The sequence below is a fragment of the Lepisma saccharinum genome, chromosome 8 (assembly GCF_977018435.1).
Source record: "Lepisma saccharinum chromosome 8, izLepSacc3.1, whole genome shotgun sequence".
Classification (NCBI taxonomy): Eukaryota; Metazoa; Arthropoda; class Insecta; order Zygentoma; family Lepismatidae; genus Lepisma; species Lepisma saccharinum.
The window spans coordinates 84,193,572-84,218,213 of NC_139236.1; the positions used below are offsets into that span (position 1 = coordinate 84,193,572).

At 30.2% G+C, this 24,642-nt stretch overlaps 1 protein-coding gene and 2 pseudogenes across 1 annotated transcript in view; 2 read left to right on the forward strand and 1 right to left on the reverse strand.

Annotated features, from left to right (window-relative positions):
• LOC145991876 (NADH-ubiquinone oxidoreductase chain 5 pseudogene) overlaps positions 1-5,968 on the forward strand; it is a 41,137-nt pseudogene extending 35,169 nt beyond the window's left edge.
• The window catches only part of LOC145991602 (uncharacterized), a 72,050-nt gene that overhangs the window by 25,457 nt on the left and 21,951 nt on the right, over positions 1-24,642 (forward strand). The gene's annotated exons all lie outside the window — the stretch shown is intronic.
• Positions 9,145-9,813, reverse strand: LOC145991877 (cytochrome c oxidase subunit 2 pseudogene; annotated as a pseudogene).

Genomic DNA, 24,642 nt, shown 5'->3' on the forward strand with positions numbered 1-24,642 from the left:
GGAAGTGGGGTTATCTTGGAAACGGTAAGACTTAGGAAAAATCTGTTTGGTGATTCATCATGTACACCTATATGTAAGTAAAATATGAATAGAACCTATGCTCGGAAATCCAAAATGGCGACCGGAAGTGGGGTTATCTTGGAAACGGTAAGACTTAGGAAAAATGTGTTTGCGGATTCATCACGTACGCCTATATGTAAGTAAAATATGAATAGAACCTATGCTCGGAAATCCAAAATGGCGACCGGAAGTGGGGTTATCTTGGAAACGGTAAGACTTAGGAAAAATCTGTTTGGTGATTCATCATGTACACCTATATGTAAGTAAAATATGAATAGAACCTATGCTCGGAAATACAAAATGGCGACCGGAAGTGGGGTTATCTTGGAAACGGTAAGATTTAGGAAAAATCTGTTTGCGGATTCATCATGTACACCTATACGTGAGAAAAAGTATGAATAGAACCTATGTTCGGAAATCCAAAATGGCGACCGGAAGTGGGGTTATCTTGGAAACGGTAAGACTTAGGAAAAACCTGTTTGGGGATTCATCATGTACGCCTATATGTAAGTAAAATATGAATAGAACCTATGCTCGGAAATCCAAAATGGCGACCGGAAGTGGGGTTATCTTGGAAACGGTAAGACTTAGGAAAAATCTGTTTGCGAATTCGACGACTGCAAGATCAAGAACGTTTATCTCAAGAATGGTAGGAACGAAGTGTTCCCGCGCGAGAATTACAACCTCGACATGACCAAAGACGATTACCTAAAACTTTACGAAGCTTACACGGCTTACAAGCGCGTGACCGAGGGAAGCGTGGACGTGTACTACGCGCCCAGCGAATTTAAAGCACGCAGGCCGATGTTCGTCATCAATACCACAAAGAGGAAGCAGGTGGTGGTCAACGATCGCACCAACATCAAGGTCGTCTGCGAGTTCCACGATGCGCTGCCTGCCGATACTCTATGCAGCGTCATCCTGATTGCAGAGAAGTCCTTCGTCCACGACGTGAAGAACGAGAGGGTGACGGAACAGTTTTAAAATATTCGTAACAAAAATTGCCACATACTAAAAAAAAAAAAATCAACATCCAACACATTTTAAATTATATAAAATTTGTGAAAACCTTAAAATACTGAAATATTAAAACAAACAGAGTCCCTTGTAGGTTAGTTCGGTGCGTAAATAAAAAAAAAGATAGGTTAAGTTATATCACTTAGGATCGTAAAAAAAATATAAAATCGTAAGAAAAAAAGATAGGTTAAGTTATATCACGTAAGATCGTGATATACCTACCAAGTATGAGTGGGGAAAAAAATTTTGCAGTGAAAATTTGTACTAAAACATCGCTAAACGCTAAAACATCGACAAAAAATTGTCAAAATATGTCAAAAACTGATATTCAATTGATAAAAAAAAGGGATACCTACAAAGTATTACTTAGAACCGGCCAATATACACTACTCTTGATTAATAATACAGGCAAAATAATACTTGATTTAAAGGGTAAAATTGTAGTCCACGAAAATTTCTTTTATGATGTATTGGTATAATAAATAAAATTATAATAGATAATACTAGTGCTACTACTCCCCCAAGCTTATTTGGAATTGATCGTAGAATGGCATATGCAAATAGAAAGTATCATTCTGGCTGAATGTGTACGGGGGTTACTAGTGGATTTGCAGGGGTAAAGTTTTCAGGATCTCCTAGGGTTGTCGGAAATATTAATGAGAGTTGTATTAATCTTAAAATTATAAGTATAAACCCTAATATGTCTTTTATGGAGAAGTATGGATGGAATGGGATTTTATCCATGTTACTATTAATAGATAGTGGATTATTAGATCCGGTTTGATGCAAAAAAAGTAGATGAACTATGGATATTGCTATTAAAATAAATGGTAATAAAAAATGGAAGGCGAAGAATCGAGTCAGTGTGGCACTATCTACTGCAAATCCACCCCAAATTCTTTGAACTAATATAGTTCCTAAATATGGAATTGCCGAGAGTAAGTTAGTAATTACTGTGGCACCTCAAAATGATATTTGACCCCATGGTAGTACATATCCAACAAATGCTGTTGCTATTGTTGCTAATATAATTATAACCCCAATAGATCATGTGTGAAAATATAAATAGGATCCATAATATATCCCTCGTCCAACATGTATATATATACAAATAAAGAAAATGGAGGCTCCGTTAGCATGAATAGTTCGTAGTATTCATCCATAGTTTACATCTCGGCAGATGTGTATTACTCTAGAAAAGGCTAAATCTGTTCTTGAAATATAATGTATTCCTAAAAAAAGACCTGTTAAGATTTGGATTGAAAGACATATTCCTATAAGTGAACCAAAATTTCATCAGTAGGAAATATTTAGTGGGGCTGGTAAGTCCACTAATGCATTATTTCCTAGTTTAGGTAGGGGGTGATAAATCCGTGCTGGCTTTGTCATTTGTAATTATTTAATTATTTTTAGAGGGCCATGTGAAAATCTAGTAATTTTTACAATTGCAATTAATGTAATAAATAAGTATACTACTGTTATAGTAGTTATTATTATAATGGATTCGTTGTATAATTTTATTCCTGGTAGGGGGGTGTACTTCTTCAGGTTGTATATGTATCTATATTTTGTAGTATTGATGGGGTTAATAATGGATCTATCATTATTAATATAAATAAACATAATAACATTAGGGTTACGCCCATAGTCATTATTTTTGTTCTTATTTTGAATATTTCATTTGGTGTAAGTCTTGTTGTATAAATAAATAGAACTAGTATTCCTCCTAAAAATACTAGGAATAATACATAGGAAAGTCATGTGGATTTTAGGAATGTTGATATTGTTAGACATGCAGTAATAGTTTGTATAATTAGTATAATCCCCATAGATAGTGGATGTTTTATATATAGTATTATTAGTGCTAATAATAATATAATAGTAATTAGTATTAATTGTATTTTAATATCAAGGAGTAGTTTAATAAAAATATTGGCTTTGGGAGCTAATGATGATATAATTATATCTTCCTTGATGTTTTTAGAATTATTAATTCATTTATGATTTACAAGACCATTGTTTTTATTAAACTATAAAAACTTATGTTAAGAGTATTATTTATATTAATTATTTTATTTATTAAATTTTTATGTTTTATTTCTCAACGTAGGCATTTATTAGTAACTCTACTAAGACTTGAATTTATTGTGTTATCCTTATATTTATACATAACTTATTATTTTATTAATAATCAGGAAGAAGCTTATTTTTGTTTATTATTTATTTCATTTTGTGTATGTGAGGGGGCTCTTGGTCTATCTGTTATAGTATCAGTTACACGTACTCATGGTAATGATTATTTTAATTCTTTTGTATTATTGAAATGTTAAAATATATTTTTTATTTTATATTTTTAATCCTTTTGAGATTTAATAGTTCTTTATGAATGGTGGTTCAAATTTCTATTATTTTTGGTTGTTTTTTGTTTTTATTAATAGTGTGATTTGGTATCGGAGTATGGGGGGCTGGTTATTTTATTGGATTAGATGTGATGTCTTATTCTTTAATTTTACTTAGTATTTGAATTATTTTTTTAATAATAGTGGCTAGAAATAGTATTATATCTATTTATTTTTATCCTTGTAGATTTATATTTTTGTTAATTATTTTATTATTATTGTTAATATTAACTTTTATAAGAATATTTTTTTTATTTTATTTGTTTTTTGAGGGCTCATTAGTACCTACTTTATTTTTAATTTTAGGGTGAGGATATCAACCAGAGCGAGTACAAGCAGGGGTATATTTACTTTTTTATACATTACTTGCTTCTTTACCTCTTTTGGTTGGTATTTTTATGTTAAATTATAAGGTGGGTGGTCTGTATATATATATATATTTAGATATATTAATATTGATATAAATTATTTTATTTGATATATTAGAATGGTGTTTGCTTTTTTAGTAAAAATACCTATATTTTTGGTTCATTTGTGATTGCCTAGGGCTCATGTTGAGGCTCCAGTTAGTGGGTCTATAATTTTGGCTGGAATTTTATTAAAGCTTGGAGGATATGGGATTTTGCGAATTATTTCTTGTATTGAGAGATTAGCTATTAAATATAATATTTTTTGATTTGGTATTAGAATTGTTGGGATTTGAATAATTAGTCTTGTTTGTATACGTCAAATTGATTTAAAGGCCTTGGTTGCATATTCATCTGTAGCACATATAGGTCTTGTTTTAATAGGGATTATAACTATAGGAGCATGAGGGATAAATGGTGGACTTACTTTAATAGTAGCACATGGTCTTTGTTCTTCTGGGATATTTTGTCTAGTAAATATTACTTATGAACGATTAGGTAGTCGTAGTATATTAATTAATAGGGGAATAATTAATTATATTCCTAGATTATCTTTATGATGATTTATATTGAGAATTACTAATATGGCTGCTCCTCCTTCTATTAACCTGTTGGGTGAAATTAGTTTATTAAATAGAATTATTGGGTGATCTTACTTTAGTTTTGTAGGTGTTGCATTACTCTCTTTTTTAAGTGCTGGTTATACTTTATATTTATATTCTTATACTCAGCATGGAATATACTATTCTGGTGTATTTTCTTGTTGAAGAAGTAATATTCGTGAATATTTATTATTATTTTGTCATTTATTTCCATTAAATTTTTTAATTATTTTTTGTTCTCCAATATTTCATTGAATTTAAAATATTTAAGTAGTTTAAGTAGAATAGTAAGTTGTGGACTTAGTGGTAACTAAAAGTTCTTAAATCAATGGTTTTTATTTTTTTTATTACAAGTATAGTATCAATTATTTTATTGATTAGTAGAATAATCTTATTATTATTAGGGATAATATTTTTAATTAAGGATGTTACAATTTTTATTGAGTGAAATATTGTTAATTTGAATAGTTCTAGTATTATTATAACAATATTATTTGATTGGATATCTTTAATTTTTATAGGCTTAGTTATATATATCTCTTCTATGGTTATTAATTATAGAGGTTCTTATATAGAGGGGGATTATAATATAAATCGATTTATTATTTTAGTTTTATTATTTGTTGGATCTATAATGTTTTTAATTATTTCTCCTAATATTATTAGAATTATTTTAGGATGGGATGGTCTAGGATTAGTTTCTTACTGTCTAGTAATTTATTATCAGAATGTTCGTTCCTATTCTGCTGGGATACTAACCGCTCTGTCCAATCGAATTGGTGATGTATTTATTTTATTATCTATTGCTTGAATATTAAATTATGGTAGATGAAATTATATTTATTATTTATGATTAGTTTCTGATTTTGATATAATATTAATTACTAGATTTATTATTATTGCTGGAATAACAAAGAGTGCACAAATTCCGTTTTCTGCATGGTTGCCGGCAGCTATAGCTGCACCAACCCCAGTTTCTGCATTAGTTCATTCTTCTACTTTGGTTACTGCTGGGGTTTATTTATTAATTCGTTTTGGAGATATATTGATATATACTGTTCTTGGTAGGGTACTTTTATTATTATCAGGGCTAACTATATTTATAGCTGGGGTTGGTGCTAATTTTGAATATGATTTAAGGAAAATTATTGCTTTATCTACATTAAGACAACTTGGATTAATAATGTTAACATTATCTATGGGATTAAAGGAGCTATCATTTTTTCACTTGTTGACGCACTTTATCTTTAAGTCTTTATTGTTTTTATGTGCTGGTGTAGTAATTCATGTTATAGGTGATGTTCAGGATATTCGTTGTATGGGGGGTTTAATTAATAAAATACCAATAACTATTTCTTGTATAATAATTTCTAGTCTTGCCCTATGTGGAATACCATTTTTGGCTGGATTTTATTCTAAGGATTTAATTTTGGAAATATTAAGTATATCTTCTTTTAATTTAGTAATATTTGTTTTATTATGAATTTCTACGGGTATAACCATAGCTTATAGTTTTCGATTAAATTATTATTTAGTTGGTAAATCTTATAGAGGTACATCATTTCAATTCTTTTCTGATGATGGGGGGTGAGGTATGTTTAAAGGTATATTAGGCTTATTATTCTTATCTATTGTAGGTGGTTCTGGATTAATATGATTAGTCTTTCCTTCTGTTTTTGTTATTATTATTCCTCTTAATTTGAAGATAGGGGCAATTATTTGTATTTTATTAGGAGGGTGAATTGGATATAATATCACATCTTTCTTGTTCGAAATTTATCCATTTTTTAATAATGAAATAGTATACTATTTATTAGGAGGAATATGATTTTTACCTTATTTATCCTCTGGTGGATTAATTGGTAGTTCATTTATTACTGGAGGTCTGTATATTAAGGCTATTGATTATGGATGAAGTGAACTTATGGGGGGGCAGGGAGTGTATAAATATATAAGGAGTGGTTCTTTAAATATCCAACTAATACATTCTAACTATTTTAATATTTATTTTATATTTTCATTTTTAATAGTAATTTTATTAATAATTTATGTGTGTTTATGTAGCTTATAATAAAGCATAATATTGAAGTTATTAGGAAGAATAAAATAATTCTGTAAACACTTCTTGAACTTATTTAAAGTCCAGCTTTATCATGAAAAGATAATGTAATTTTATACTAAAGAAATAATGTGAAGAGTATTAATGGAATTTCACCACTAAAGATGGAAGTTAGCAGCCCCCACTTAATAATATACCCCTTAACTGAGGAGATAATCCTAATTTTATTATTAACATTAATATGCCGCCTTCCTTTGGCTTCAGTCAAGTAAGCAAGGGTAATATATACCAATTTATTCAGGTCGAAGCTGATTGCTTTTGCTTCTTGCTCAATAAAGTAAATTGAATTATTCAATACCTTTTGAATGCAACTCAAATGTTATTATTAACTATTACTCCAGCATGCTCATTCTAGTGATCCTTGGGTTCATTCATGATATAAACCTAAAAGTAAAATTAATAGGAATAGGAGTCTAACACATAGTCAATATATTAATTTTGAATTAGTAATAATAACTGTTATTGGTAATAGTAATACAATTTCTACATCAAAAATTAGAAAAATTACTGCAATTAGAAAGAATTTTATAGAGAATGGAATTCGTGCTGAGGATTTTGGGTCAAATCCACATTCAAACGGCGATCTTTTTTCTCGGTCTGTAATTATTTTTTTTGATAGTAGTGTGGATAATATTATTACAATTGATGTGATTATTATAATTAATAATGAGGCACTTATGATTATATTAATTATTTACTTTATTTTATTATAATCTTTTTAATTGGAAGTTAAGCGTACTTTAAATATACTAAGTAAATTATCTACCTCATCAATAAATTGAAATATAAAGGAATAATCATACTACATCTACGAAATGTCAATATCATGCTGCTGCTTCAAACCCGAAGTGATGTGTTGGTGAAAAATGGCATAAGATGTGTCGAGCTAAGCATACCCCTAGGAATGTTGATCCAATAATAACATGTAGTCCGTGAAATCCTGTTGCTATAAAGAATGTGGATCCATATACTGCATCAGCAATAGTAAATGGGGATTCATAATATTCATATGCTTGAAGAATAGTAAAATATACTCCTAATATTAATGTTAATATAAGTGCTTGCGTTGTATGTGAGTGGTTTTTTTCTAATAATCCATGATGGGCTCATGTTACTGTTACTCCTGAGGCTAGCAGAATTGCTGTATTTAATAAAGGTACTTGTATTGGATTAAATGGAGTAATCCCCTTTGGTGGTCATAGTATTCCTAGTTCAATTGTCGGGGACAAACTTCTATGGAAAAATGCTCAAAAGAATGATACAAAAATAATACTTCTGAAATAATAAATAAAATTATACCTCATCGTAGTCCTATTATAACTTGATTTGTATGTAATCCTTGATATGTTCCTTCTCGTGAAATATCTCGTCATCATTGAATTATTGTAAGGAGTATAGTTGTTATTCCTATTAATAATAGTACTATATTTTGTTGGTGAAATCATCTAATTATCCCTGTTGTTAATATTATTGCTCTAACGGCTCCAGTTGCTGGTCATGGGCTTTGATCTACTAAGTGATATGGGTGGTTTTGGTTTGTTGACATTAGTTATTTTGATTCTCTAGAATAAATAGCAATTAATAAGGCAAATACATAAGACTGAATAAATGCTACGGCTGTTTCTATAATAATTAATATAATTTGTGCTAAAATTAGTATTGAAAGTCCAATAATTTCTAATATTGTTCCTGTATTTCCAATTATTGATATTATTAAGTGTCCAACTATTATGTTGGCTGCTAATCGTACTGATAGAGTTATCGGACGAATTAGATTTCTAATCATTTCAATACCTACTATAATTGGTATTAATAGTGCTGGGACACATTCCGGTACTAGATGTGCTAATATATGTTTTGTATTATTAATTCACCCAAATAGTATAAATGATAATCATATTGGTAGGGGCAGGGTTAGGGTAAAGACTAAGTGACTTGATCTAGTAAATACATAGGGTAGTAATCCTATTGAATTATTAAATAAGATTATTGAAAATATACTAATAAATATTAGAGTTCTTCCTTGGTGACTAACTATTCCTAAAAATGTTTTAAATTCTTCATGTAATTTTACTATTATTATATTATATAATATAGAGGTTCGTGATTGTATTAATCAAAATGGGGCTGGAATTATTAATAATCCCAAGAATGTTCTTATTCAATTTAGTGATATATTTATAATTGATGATGTTGGGTCGAATGATGAGAATAATCTTGTTATCATTTTCAGTATTTAATTTTTGGTTTATTTTCTATTTTAAAATTGTTATTATTTAATAATTTATTATAATTATAATAGTTGACAACTATAAATAGAAAATAAATTAATATAAATATTCTAAATAGAATAATTCAGTTTAATGGATATATTTGTGGGATAAAAAAGTATCTACAAAGATAATTTAGGTTTGACATTCCTATGTTATATATTAACTAACTCTTTTCATTAGAAGTAGTTGTTATATTACTATTTTGTGGTTTAAGAGACCATTACTTACTTTTCAGTCATCTAATGATTCTTGTATAATTTTTATTATTCAATTAATAAAAGATTTGTGAGTTGTAGTTTCAACAATAATTGGTATAAATCTATGATTAGATCCACAAATTTCTGAACATTGTCCAAAAAATAGACCAGTTCGACTAATATTTACCCCTGCCTGGTTAAGTCGTCCTGGAGTGGCATCTATCTTAATTCCTATGGATGGCATAGCTCATGAATGCAATACATCTGCAGATGTAGTTAGTACTCGAATATCTATATTAATTGGTAGTACTGTTCGATTATCTACATCTAATAATCGAAACGAGTCTAAAGATATTTCATTTGTTGGGGCTATATATGAATCAAATTCTGCCTTTATAAAATCGGAGTATTCATAACTTCAGTATCATTGATGCCCAATAGTTTTAAGGGTTAATGAAGGTTGATTAATTTCATCTAACAAATATAATAAACGTAGAGAGGGTAGGGCAATAAAAACTAGGGTAATTGCTGGTATAATTGTTCATATTGTTTCTAACATTTGTCCTTCTAAAAGTATTCGATTTGTTAATTTGTTATTAAATAATGATGCTATTAAATATCCTACTAATACTGTAATTATAATTAAAATTAATATTGTGTGGTCATGGAAAAATATTATTTGTTCTATTAATGGGGAGGATCTATCTTGTAGTCCTATTTGATTTCAGGTTGCCACTTTTAAGTAAGGGATACCCCCTATATTTGAAGCTTAAATTCAATGCACTTCTCTGCCACCTTAAAAATTAGTTGTTAGTAAGTAGTATTGGAAGTTCTGAATATGTATGTTCAGAAGGAGGTGACATTTGATATCATTCAATTGATGATGCTTGTTGTAGATTAAATAATGTTGGTCGGGCGCTTGTTATACCTTCTCAGGTAATAAAAATTATAATAATTACTGCTGTAAATGATAAGATTGATCCTAATCTTGAAACAATATTTCATATTGTATATGCATCTGGATAATCCGAATATCGTCGTGGTATTCCTATTAATCCTAGAAAATGTTGTGGAAAGAATGTTAAGTTGACTCCAATAAACATGGAGATGAATTGAATTTTTAATCAATCTGGATTTATTATTACTCCTGTAAATAGTGGAAATCAATGTACTAGTCCTGCTATAATAGCAAATACTGCTCCTATAGACAGTACATAATGAAAATGTGCTACAACATAGTATGTGTCATGTAGTACAATATCTAGTGATGAATTTGCTAACACTACTCCTGTTAATCCCCCTATTGTAAATAAGAAAATAAATCCTAATGCTCATAATATTGATGGGGAGTAATTAATTTGTGTTCCATGTAGTGTTGCAATTCATCTAAATACCTTAATTCCTGTTGGTACAGCAATAATTATTGTAGCTGCAGTAAAATATGCTCGTGTATCAACATCTATTCCTACAGTAAATATATGATGTGCCCATACAATAAATCCTAGGAATCCGATTGCTATTATTGCATAAATTATTCCAAGGACTCCAAATGTTTCTTTTTTACCTCTTTCTTGAGTTACAATATGTGAAATTATTCCAAATCCTGGTAGAATTAGAATATATACTTCTGGGTGTCCAAAGAATCAGAATTGGTGTTGATATAAGATTGGGTCTCCACCACCGGATGGATCAAAAAATGATGTAGATGTAGTATGATTATTCCTTTATATTTCAATTTATTGATGAGGTAGATAATTTACTTAGTATATTTAAAGTACGCTTAACTTCCAATTAAAAAGATTATAATAAAATAAAGTAAATAATTAATATAATCATAAGTGCCTCATTATTAATTATAATAATCACATCAATTGTAATAATATTATCCACACTACTATCAAAAAAAATAATTACAGACCGAGAAAAAAGATCGCCGTTTGAATGTGGATTTGACCCAAAATCCTCAGCACGAATTCCATTCTCTATAAAATTCTTTCTAATTGCAGTAATTTTTCTAATTTTTGATGTAGAAATTGTATTACTATTACCAATAACAGTTATTATTACTAATTCAAAATTAATATATTGACTATGTGTTAGACTCCTATTCCTATTAATTTTACTTTTAGGTTTATATCATGAATGAACCCAAGGATCACTAGAATGAGCATGCTGGAGTAATAGTTAATAATAACATTTGAGTTGCATTCAAAAGGTATTGAATAATTCAATTTACTTTATTGAGCAAGAAGCAAAAGCAATCAGCTTCGACCTGAATAAATTGGTATATATTACCCTTGCTTACTTGACTGAAGCCAAAGGAAGGCGGCATATTAATGTTAATAATAAAATTAGGATTATCTCCTCAGTTAAGGGGTATATTATTAAGTGGGGGCTGCTAACTTCCATCTTTAGTGGTGAAATTCCATTAATACTCTTCACATTATTTCTTTAGTATAAAATTACATTATCTTTTCATGATAAAGCTGGACTTTAAATAAGTTCAAGAAGTGTTTACAGAATTATTTTATTCTTCCTAATAACTTCAATATTATGCTTTATTATAAGCTACATAAACACACATAAATTATTAATAAAATTACTATTAAAAATGAAAATATAAAATAAATATTAAAATAGTTAGAATGTATTAGTTGGATATTTAAAGAACCACTCCTTATATATTTATACACTCCCTGCCCCCCCATAAGTTCACTTCATCCATAATCAATAGCCTTAATATACAGACCTCCAGTAATAAATGAACTACCAATTAATCCACCAGAGGATAAATAAGGTAAAAATCATATTCCTCCTAATAAATAGTATACTATTTCATTATTAAAAAATGGATAAATTTCGAACAAGAAAGATGTGATATTATATCCAATTCACCCTCCTAATAAAATACAAATAATTGCCCCTATCTTCAAATTAAGAGGAATAATAATAACAAAAACAGAAGGAAAGACTAATCATATTAATCCAGAACCACCTACAATAGATAAGAATAATAAGCCTAATATACCTTTAAACATACCTCACCCCCCATCATCAGAAAAGAATTGAAATGATGTACCTCTATAAGATTTACCAACTAAATAATAATTTAATCGAAAACTATAAGCTATGGTTATACCCGTAGAAATTCATAATAAAACAAATATTACTAAATTAAAAGAAGATATACTTAATATTTCCAAAATTAAATCCTTAGAATAAAATCCAGCCAAAAATGGTATTCCACATAGGGCAAGACTAGAAATTATTATACAAGAAATAGTTATTGGTATTTTATTAATTAAACCCCCCATACAACGAATATCCTGAACATCACCTATAACATGAATTACTACACCAGCACATAAAAACAATAAAGACTTAAAGATAAAGTGCGTCAACAAGTGAAAAAATGATAGCTCCTTTAATCCCATAGATAATGTTAACATTATTAATCCAAGTTGTCTTAATGTAGATAAAGCAATAATTTTCCTTAAATCATATTCAAAATTAGCACCAACCCCAGCTATAAATATAGTTAGCCCTGATAATAATAAAAGTACCCTACCAAGAACAGTATATATCAATATATCTCCAAAACGAATTAATAAATAAACCCCAGCAGTAACCAAAGTAGAAGAATGAACTAATGCAGAAACTGGGGTTGGTGCAGCTATAGCTGCCGGCAACCATGCAGAAAACGGAATTTGTGCACTCTTTGTTATTCCAGCAATAATAATAAATCTAGTAATTAATATTATATCAAAATCAGAAACTAATCATAAATAATAAATATAATTTCATCTACCATAATTTAATATTCAAGCAATAGATAATAAAATAAATACATCACCAATTCGATTGGACAGAGCGGTTAGTATCCCAGCAGAATAGGAACGAACATTCTGATAATAAATTACTAGACAGTAAGAAACTAATCCTAGACCATCCCATCCTAAAATAATTCTAATAATATTAGGAGAAATAATTAAAAACATTATAGATCCAACAAATAATAAAACTAAAATAATAAATCGATTTATATTATAATCCCCCTCTATATAAGAACCTCTATAATTAATAACCATAGAAGAGATATATATAACTAAGCCTATAAAAATTAAAGATATCCAATCAAATAATATTGTTATAATAATACTAGAACTATTCAAATTAACAATATTTCACTCAATAAAAATTGTAACATCCTTAATTAAAAATATTATCCCTAATAATAATAAGATTATTCTACTAATCAATAAAATAATTGATACTATACTTGTAATAAAAAAAATAAAAACCATTGATTTAAGAACTTTTAGTTACCACTAAGTCCACAACTTACTATTCTACTTAAACTACTTAAATATTTTAAATTCAATGAAATATTGGAGAACAAAAAATAATTAAAAAATTTAATGGAAATAAATGACAAAATAATAATAAATATTCACGAATATTACTTCTTCAACAAGAAAATACACCAGAATAGTATATTCCATGCTGAGTATAAGAATATAAATATAAAGTATAACCAGCACTTAAAAAAGAGAGTAATGCAACACCTACAAAACTAAAGTAAGATCACCCAATAATTCTATTTAATAAACTAATTTCACCCAACAGGTTAATAGAAGGAGGAGCAGCCATATTAGTAATTCTCAATATAAATCATCATAAAGATAATCTAGGAATATAATTAATTATTCCCCTATTAATTAATATACTACGACTACCTAATCGTTCATAAGTAATATTTACTAGACAAAATATCCCAGAAGAACAAAGACCATGTGCTACTATTAAAGTAAGTCCACCATTTATCCCTCATGCTCCTATAGTTATAATCCCTATTAAAACAAGACCTATATGTGCTACAGATGAATATGCAACCAAGGCCTTTAAATCAATTTGACGTATACAAACAAGACTAATTATTCAAATCCCAACAATTCTAATACCAAATCAAAAAATATTATATTTAATAGCTAATCTCTCAATACAAGAAATAATTCGCAAAATCCCATATCCTCCAAGCTTTAATAAAATTCCAGCCAAAATTATAGACCCACTAACTGGAGCCTCAACATGAGCCCTAGGCAATCACAAATGAACCAAAAATATAGGTATTTTTACTAAAAAAGCAAACACCATTCTAATATATCAAATAAAATAATTTATATCAATATTAATATATCTAAATATATATATATATACAGACCACCCACCTTATAATTTAACATAAAAATACCAACCAAAAGAGGTAAAGAAGCAAGTAATGTATAAAAAAGTAAATATACCCCTGCTTGTACTCGCTCTGGTTGATATCCTCACCCTAAAATTAAAAATAAAGTAGGTACTAATGAGCCCTCAAAAAACAAATAAAATAAAAAAAATATTCTTATAAAAGTTAATATTAACAATAATAATAAAATAATTAACAAAAATATAAATCTACAAGGATAAAAATAAATAGATATAATACTATTTCTAGCCACTATTATTAAAAAAATAATTCAAATACTAAGTAAAATTAAAGAATAAGACATCACATCTAATCCAATAAAATAACCAGCCCCCCATACTCCGATACCAAATCACACTATTAATAAAAACAAAAAACAACCAAAAATAATAGAAATTTGAACCACCATTCATAAAGAACTATTAAATCTCAAAAGGATTAAAAATATAAAATAAAAAATATATTTTAACATTTCAATAATACAAAAGAATTAAAATAATCATTACCATGAGTACGTGTAACTGATACTATAACAGATAGACCAAGAGCCCCCTCACATACACAAAATGAAATAAATAATAAACAAAAATAAGCTTCTTCCTGATTATTAATAAAATAATAAGTTATGTATAAATATAAGGATAACACAATAAATTCAAGTCTTAGTAGAGTTACTAATAAATGCCTACGTTGAGAAATAAAACATAAAAATTTAATAAATAAAATAATTAATATAAATAATACTCTTAACATAAGTTTTTATAGTTTAATAAAAACAATGGTCTTGTAAATCATAAATGAATTAATAATTCTAAAAACATCAAGGAAGATATAATTATATCATCATTAGCTCCCAAAGCCAATATTTTTATTAAACTACTCCTTGATATTAAAATACAATTAATACTAATTACTATTATATTATTATTAGCACTAATAATACTATATATAAAACATCCACTATCTATGGGGATTATACTAATTATACAAACTATTACTGCATGTCTAACAATATCAACATTCCTAAAATCCACATGACTTTCCTATGTATTATTCCTAGTATTTTTAGGAGGAATACTAGTTCTATTTATTTATACAACAAGACTTACACCAAATGAAATATTCAAAATAAGAACAAAAATAATGACTATGGGCGTAACCCTAATGTTATTATGTTTATTTATATTAATAATGATAGATCCATTATTAACCCCATCAATACTACAAAATATAGATACATATACAACCTGAAGAAGTACACCCCCCTACCAGGAATAAAATTATACAACGAATCCATTATAATAATAACTACTATAACAGTAGTATACTTATTTATTACATTAATTGCAATTGTAAAAATTACTAGATTTTCACATGGCCCTCTAAAAATAATTAAATAATTACAAATGACAAAGCCAGCACGGATTTATCACCCCCTACCTAAACTAGGAAATAATGCATTAGTGGACTTACCAGCCCCACTAAATATTTCCTACTGATGAAATTTTGGTTCACTTATAGGAATATGTCTTTCAATCCAAATCTTAACAGGTCTTTTTTTAGGAATACATTATATTTCAAGAACAGATTTAGCCTTTTCTAGAGTAATACACATCTGCCGAGATGTAAACTATGGATGAATACTACGAACTATTCATGCTAACGGAGCCTCCATTTTCTTTATTTGTATATATATACATGTTGGACGAGGGATATATTATGGATCCTATTTATATTTTCACACATGATCTATTGGGGTTATAATTATATTAGCAACAATAGCAACAGCATTTGTTGGATATGTACTACCATGGGGTCAAATATCATTTTGAGGTGCCACAGTAATTACTAACTTACTCTCGGCAATTCCATATTTAGGAACTATATTAGTTCAAAGAATTTGGGGTGGATTTGCAGTAGATAGTGCCACACTGACTCGATTCTTCGCCTTCCATTTTTTATTACCATTTATTTTAATAGCAATATCCATAGTTCATCTACTTTTTTTGCATCAAACCGGATCTAATAATCCACTATCTATTAATAGTAACATGGATAAAATCCCATTCCATCCATACTTCTCCATAAAAGACATATTAGGGTTTATACTTATAATTTTAAGATTAATACAACTCTCATTAATATTTCCGACAACCCTAGGAGATCCTGAAAACTTTACCCCTGCAAATCCACTAGTAACCCCCGTACACATTCAGCCAGAATGATACTTTCTATTTGCATATGCCATTCTACGATCAATTCCAAATAAGCTTGGGGGAGTAGTAGCACTAGTATTATCTATTATAATTTTATTTATTATACCAATACATCATAAAAGAAATTTTCGTGGACTACAATTTTACCCTTTAAATCAAGTATTATTTTGCCTGTATTATTAATCAAGAGTAGTGTATATTGGCCGGTTCTAAGTAATACTTTGTAGGTATCCCTTTTTTTTATCAATTGAATATCAGTTTTTGACATATTTTGACAATTTTTTGTCGATGTTTTAGCGTTTAGCGATGTTTTAGTACAAATTTTCACTGCAAAATTTTTTTCCCCACTCATACTTGGTAGGTATATCACGATCTTACGTGATATAACTTAACCTATCTTTTTTTCTTACGATTTTATATTTTTTTTACGATCCTAAGTGATATAACTTAACCTATCTTTTTTTTTATTTACGCACCGAACTAACCTACAAGGGACTCTGTTTGTTTTAATATTTCAGTATTTTAAGGTTTTCACAAATTTTATATAATTTAAAATGTGTTGGATGTTGATTTTTTTTTTTTTAGTATGTGGCAATTTTTGTTACGAATATTTTAAAACTGTTCCGTCACCCTCTCGTTCTTCACGTCGTGGACGAAGGACTTCTCTGCAATCAGGATGACGCTGCATAGAGTATCGGCAGGCAGCGCATCGTGGAACTCGCAGACGACCTTGATGTTGGTGCGATCGTTGACCACCACCTGCTTCCTCTTTGTGGTATTGATGACGAACATCGGCCTGCGTGCTTTAAATTCGCTGGGCGCGTAGTACACGTCCACGCTTCCCTCGGTCACGCGCTTGTAAGCCGTGTAAGCTTCGTAAAGTTTTAGGTAATCGTCTTTGGTCATGTCGAGGTTGTAATTCTCGCGCGGGAACACTTCGTTCCTACCATTCTTGAGATAAACGTTCTTGATCTTGCAGTCGTCGAATTCGCAAACAGATTTTTCCTAAGTCTTACCGTTTCCAAGATAACCCCACTTCCGGTCGCCATTTTGGATTTCCGAGCATAGGTTCTATTCATATTTTACTTACATATAGGCGTACATGATGAATCCCCAAACAGGTTTTTCCTAAGTCTTACCGTTTCCAAGATAACCCCACTTCCGGTCGCCATTTTGGATTTCCGAACATAGGTTCTATTCATACTTTTTCTCACGTATAGGTGTACATGATGAATCCGCAAACAGATTTTTCCTAAATCTTACCGTTTCCAAGATAACCCCACTTCCGGTCGCCATTTTGTATTTCCGAGCATAGGTTCTATTCATATTTTACTTACATATAGGTGTACATGATGAATCACCAAACAGATTTTTCCTAAGTCTTACCGTTTCCAAGATAACCCCACTTCCGGTCGCCATTTTGGATTTCCGAGCATAGGTTCTATTCATATTTTACTTACATATAGGCGTACGTGATGAATCCGCAAACACATTTTTCCTAAGTCTTACCGTTTCCAAGATAACCCCACTTCCGGTCGCCATTTTGGATTTCCGAGCATAGGTTCTATTCATATTTTACTTACATATAGGTGTACATGATGAATCACCAAACAGATTTTTCCTAAGTCTTACCGTTTCCAAGATAACCCCACTTCCGGTCGCCATTTTGTATTTCCGAGCATAGGTTCTATTCATATTTTACTTACATATAGGTGTACATGATGAATCACCAAACAGATTTTTCCTAAGTCTTACCGTTTCCAAGATAACCCCACTTCCGGTCGCCATTTTCGTTTTCCGAGCATAGGTTCTATTCATACTTTTTCTCACGTATAGGTGTACATGATGAATCCCCAAACAGATTTTTCCTAAGTCTTACCGTTTCCAAGATAACCCCACTTCCGGTCGCCATTTTCGTTTTCCGAGCATAGGTTCTATTCATACTTTTACTCACGTATAAGTGTACATGATGAATCAGCAAACAAATTTTTCCTAAGTCATGAATTGGAGGGTTCTATGACAACCTATATTAATTCTCGTAAGAGAACAGAAAAAACAAAAAAAAACAATACTGTGGTATTGTCATCATCCTAACTAGAACCATGTAACTATCTGCCATCTGTTAGAGGTTTTGTAAACTAAGTGGTGCTTTGTTTGTGTGTACAATGCTTTTTGCACTTGGTTATCATCACCTAACATGTTATTAATTGTTTTTTAAAATTAATTACAACTGAAAACTAATAATTAACTAATTATTATCTAAAGTTACTAATTAATATTATACAAGTAATTGATATATTTTTTTTTGTTCTTGTTGCTAGTGTTGGGTAATTATAGTTGTTGCAAAATATTAGCTCTCGCGTATGACAGTTTCTGAGTTTTGTTGGGTATATATAGACGAATCGAAATGTCACATTGTATGTTAGGGTACATGGTAGGAGAAATCATTGTATATTAGAGCGCTCTTTTAATGATTTGCCTATAACTGCATACAGGCAGCCGTAAATTTAGCATAAAATATCCTGATCCTTTTTCTTCTAGCATATGCGACGTTTGTTGTGGTGGGATCATTGGGGGAAATGTGATTCTCCCATGATGTCATCTGACTTACTAGCATATGCGATACGAAGAACAGGTGTGTATGTGGCTTACTAGGATTAGGCTCATGGTAATGAGGTCCTAGTAGCTGAAACGTTGTCGGGGTATTTTGCATTTTTTTTTTTATTACGTGCTAAACTACACGAGAGCCTCTACGTGATTTCTAACCCTTCTCGCAGATTACTATTACGTCGCTTTGGATAACCGTATTTAAATGAAATTGGTGACATTTGAAAGAAAAACTCAAATATTTTATTTTACAACTCGTAGACATTGAATGTGGCCGCCCCCCCTCCCCCCACGAGTGCCCCTGCAGACATCAAGGCGATATTCCTATTCATGCCACACACGCTCCAACATGGACTGGATTGCAGAAGTGATGCGAATTTGCAGTTCTTGCAGGTTTTGAGGCAATGGCGACCAATTGTCATCATTTCCGGCACGTCCAATCCAAGCCGCTCATTCTGATGTTTCCGAACATGTAAATGCCTGTGAGGAGGTGAAAAATAAATTTATTGCCTTCATTTTCTTCCAATTGTGGAAATAAGCATTCAGTGAGCATGTCAAGATAAGCTGGACCTTTCACAGTGGCCGCTCGAAAGAAAAAATGACTTGACGTTTCGATACTCGTTCATTGTTGATATTGGTGTCCATTGTTGACATGCACAAAAAATATTTGAGTTTTTTCCTTTCAAATGTCACCAATTTTATTTAAATACGATTATCCAAAGCGACGTAATACCACTTTAAAGTATGACAGTATATTTATGGACACGGTGTACTATTTTCCTCCGAGCTTGCCTTTCGGTCTTCCATCAGAAGAAATGCTTGTAATTAATCACATAGTGCCATTTTTTACTTATTTTTTGTCAATTTGATATTTACTTTTATGTTGTTTTGTTAGTCTTAATTTTTTTACTTATTATTATTGCTTTCTCGTTGTTGACAATTTCAGTGTAAAATGGCCACCTGTGCTGTATCTGGAATTTTCTCAATAAATAAATATGTCAAATTCATAAATTGATTTGTTTAATATGGAATAAAGAAGAAAAAACCTTCAACAGTGGAAAGAATCCATAATTGTTCCTGTGTTTAAAAAAAGGTGATAAAATGAACTGAAATAATTACCGTGGAATTTTTCTCTACTCTCAACAAAATATAAAAATATTATCTCATATTCTTTTAGCAAGACTAACCCCATATGCTAATGAAAATATATGTGATTATCAATGTGGATTTAAACGTAACAAACCAAATTTTTCACATCAGACAGACACTTGAGAAAAGTGGGAATATAACGAAAATGTACCTCCATTTAAAAAAAAAAGAAACACATGATTCCATCAAAAGAGATAAAATATATTATCGATTTAGAATCTTGTTAATATGACTGACAAATGTACAATTCAAGATAGGTTATTAAAAAAAGATGCAACATATCCATTGCTCTTTAATTTTACCTTAGAATATGCTATTAGGAAGGTAAAAGAAACTAACGAAGTACTAAAATTAAACGATTTGACTCAACTGTTAGCATATGCAGATGATGTAAATACAATTAAGAATAATGCTAAAATATTTTTCAAAGCAGCTAAGGAAGTTAGCAAAGAGAAAATTACAGGCCGAAACCAAGTGATAATTATTCGTTTGAACCAGTTTCCAATGTCAAGTACTTGGGAGTAATACTAACAAATGAAAATTATATTAAAGAGGAAATGAAAAAAAAAAAGGCTTAATTCGGAAAATGCATGTTATTTTTTCTCTGTCTCCTCGTTTAATATCTAAGAAACTAAATCTTAAAATATACAAAACAGTAATTTTGCCTATGGATGCGAAAACTTGATCCCTTGAAGATAAATTGAGAGTATTTGAAAATAAGATCCTTAGGAAAATATTTCAGCCTAAAAGGGATGAAGAAACAAGTGAATGGAGAAGGTTACATAATTTAGAAGTACATAATTTATATTTATTTTCAAATATTATTAGATTGATGATTAAATCACGAAGACTTGGGCAGGCACGAATGAGAAAGGAAAAAAAATAAGAGTTTACAGGATTCTTGTTGGGAAACCTGATGGTAAAGGACCAAAACGAAGATGGACCTAAAAGAAATCGGTAAAGATGGAATAGAATGTATATAAATCTTGCTCAGGATAATTACAAATGGAAAACCCATATTGCTGCAGCCATGAACTTTCGGATTCAAGAAGCTTAGAGAGTTTGTTAGTTAATTAGTATACAAATGTAATATAATTTCACATATTTCAGAAACCAAAAGACAGCAACATGCTATTTATATTGACAAGGGAATTCCTACAAAACTAATTTTCCTCGTACGTTTACCAATAGCACTTACATCGTGTTTTTACTTCAATTATTCAATTATGCGATGCAAAGAAGATAAGAATTTCCGTGACTTTATAACATAAATTTGTGCGTTGAGAGAAAAATGGAAATGAATAGAGCTGTGCTCCAAAAACCAAAGAAACACGCTTTTGACTGACGAGCGGGAAACATATTAGAAATCAAGGACGAAAATTATGAACAGCGAATGCATGCTTCAGAGGAGAGAGGGGGATATTCAAAAGGAGGTGGAACACAGTAAAGCTCTTCCATGATAATTTTTGCTTTCTGATCATAAACGCTGTGGTAATTATTATTATCATCATTGAATGGTTAATTAGGTGCTCGGTTTACCTTGTCCCTCCGAACGAAAGATGGAATGTATACAAGCCTGTGCCTCCTAAGTTTATCGCGGCTATGAGGATGAATCGCGAAATGAAACGAACTGGAAACATTCAATATATATATATTTTTTATAACATGCTTCACTAAGGAGGTCAAATGACAAGTTGGATTGCTATCTTTTTTATAACTTGTTAATTTTATTACGAACGAAGAAAGAATGCATGGCACTTAATGCTGTAATGTTATTGATTAGATCATCGTTTATCTTGTCCGCATCGATTAATCTTCTTATGTTCTTCTTCTTCGTCTTCTCGTCGCGTCCATCTCTCCCGTTATCACAATCGAGACTTCTAGATTATCATTTCTTCTCCCTGCAATTTTTAGAAATGTAATTTTTCATGATCATCCAGCGAACGCCGGAGACATTTCAGCAAAATGTCGATTATTCAATGGATGTTGTAAGGTTCCATGTTTGTTTGTTTTTTTCACTATCTCTTGTTTGGTCGATTTTGAATTTGAGTTATTTTTTTTTTATTTTGCCTTTCGCGACATGTTCGACTATTCGTGACAATACGTTTCAACCTTTCTGTATAAACGTTGAAACGTTTCAACGAACGTTACATTTCTAAAAATTGCAGGGAGAAGAAATGATAATCTAGAAGTCTCGATTGTGATAACGGGAGAGATGGACGCGACGAGAAGACGAAGAAGAAGAACATAAGAAGATTAATCGATGCGGACAAGATAAACGATGATCTAATCAATAACATTACAGCATTAAGTGCCATGCATTCTTTCTTCGTTCGTAATAAAATTAACAAGTTATAAAAAGATAGCAATCCAACTTGTCATTTGACCTCCTTAGTGAAGCATGTTATAAAAAATATATATATATTGAAAGTTTCCAGTTCGTTTCATTTCGCGATTCATCCTCATAGCCGCGATAAACTTAGGAGGCACAGGCTTGTATACATTCCATCTTTCGTTCGGAGGGACAAGGTAAACCGAGCACCTAATTAACCATTCAATGATGATAATAATAATTACCACAGCGTTTATGATCAGAAAGCAAAAATTATCATGGAAGAGCTTTACTGTGTTCCACCTCCTTTTGAATATCCCCCTCTCTCCTCTGAAGCATGCATTCGCTGTTCATAATTTTCGTCCTTGATTTCTAATATGTTTCCCGCTCGTCAGTCAAAAGCGTGTTTCTTTGGTTTTTGGAGCACAGCTCTATTCATTTCCATTTTTCTCTCAACGCACAAATTTATGTTATAAAGTCACGGAAATTCTTATCTTCTTTGCATCGCATAATTGAATAATTGAAGTAAAAACACGATGTAAGTGCTATTGGTAAACGTACGAGGAAAATTAGTTTTGTAGGAATTCCCTTGTCAATATAAATAGCATGTTGCTGTCTTTTGGTTTCTGAAATATGTGAAATTATATTACATTTGTATACTAATTAACTAACAAACTCTCTAAGCTTCTTGAATCCGAAAGTTCATGGCTGCAGCAATATGGGTTTTCCATTTGTAATTATCCTGAGCAAGATTTATATACATTCTATTCCATCTTTACCGATTTCTTTTAGGTCCATCTTCGTTTTGGTCCTTTACCATCAGGTTTCCCAACAAGAATCCTGTAAACTCTTATTTTTTTTCCTTTCTCATTCGTGCCTGCCCAAGTCTTCGTGATTTAATCATCAATCTAATAATATTTGAAAATAAATATAAATTATGTACTTCTAAATTATGTAACCTTCTCCATTCACTTGTTTCTTCATCCCTTTTAGGCTGAAATATTTTCCTAAGGATCTTATTTTCAAATACTCTCAATTTATCTTCAAGGGATCAAGTTTTCGCATCCATAGGCAAAATTACTGTTTTGTATATTTTAAGATTTAGTTTCTTAGATATTAAACGAGGAGACAGAGAAAAAATAACATGCATTTTCCGAATTAAGCCTTTTTTTTTTTCATTTCCTCTTTAATATAATTTTCATTTGTTAGTATTACTCCCAAGTACTTGACATTGGAAACTGGTTCAAACGAATAATTATCACTTGGTTTCGGCCTGTAATTTTCTCTTTGCTAACTTCCTTAGCTGCTTTGAAAAATATTTTAGCATTATTCTTAATTGTATTTACATCATCTGCATATGCTAACAGTTGAGTCAAATCGTTTAATTTTAGTACTTCGTTAGTTTCTTTTACCTTCCTAATAGCATATTCTAAGGTAAAATTAAAGAGCAATGGATATGTTGCATCTTTTTTTAATAACCTATCTTGAATTGTACATTTGTCAGTCATATTAACAAGATTCTAAATCGATAATATATTTTATCTCTTTTGATGGAATCATGTGTTTCTTTTTTTTTTAAATGGAGGTACATTTTCGTTATATTCCCACTTTTCTCAAGTGTCTGTCTGATGTGAAAAATTTGGTTTGTTACGTTTAAATCCACATTGATAATCACATATATTTTCATTAGCATATGGGGTTAGTCTTGCTAAAAGAATATGAGATAATATTTTTATATTTTGTTGAGAGTAGAGAAAAATTCCACGGTAATTATTTCAGTTCATTTTATCACCTTTTTTTAAACACAGGAACAATTATGGATTCTTTCCACTGTTGAAGGTTTTTTCTTCTTTATTCCATATTAAACAAATCAATTTATGAATTTGACATATTTATTTATTGAGAAAATTCCAGATACAGCACAGGTGGCCATTTTACACTGAAATTGTCAACAACGAGAAAGCAATAATAATAAGTAAAAAAAATTAAGACTAACAAAACAACATAAAAGTAAATATC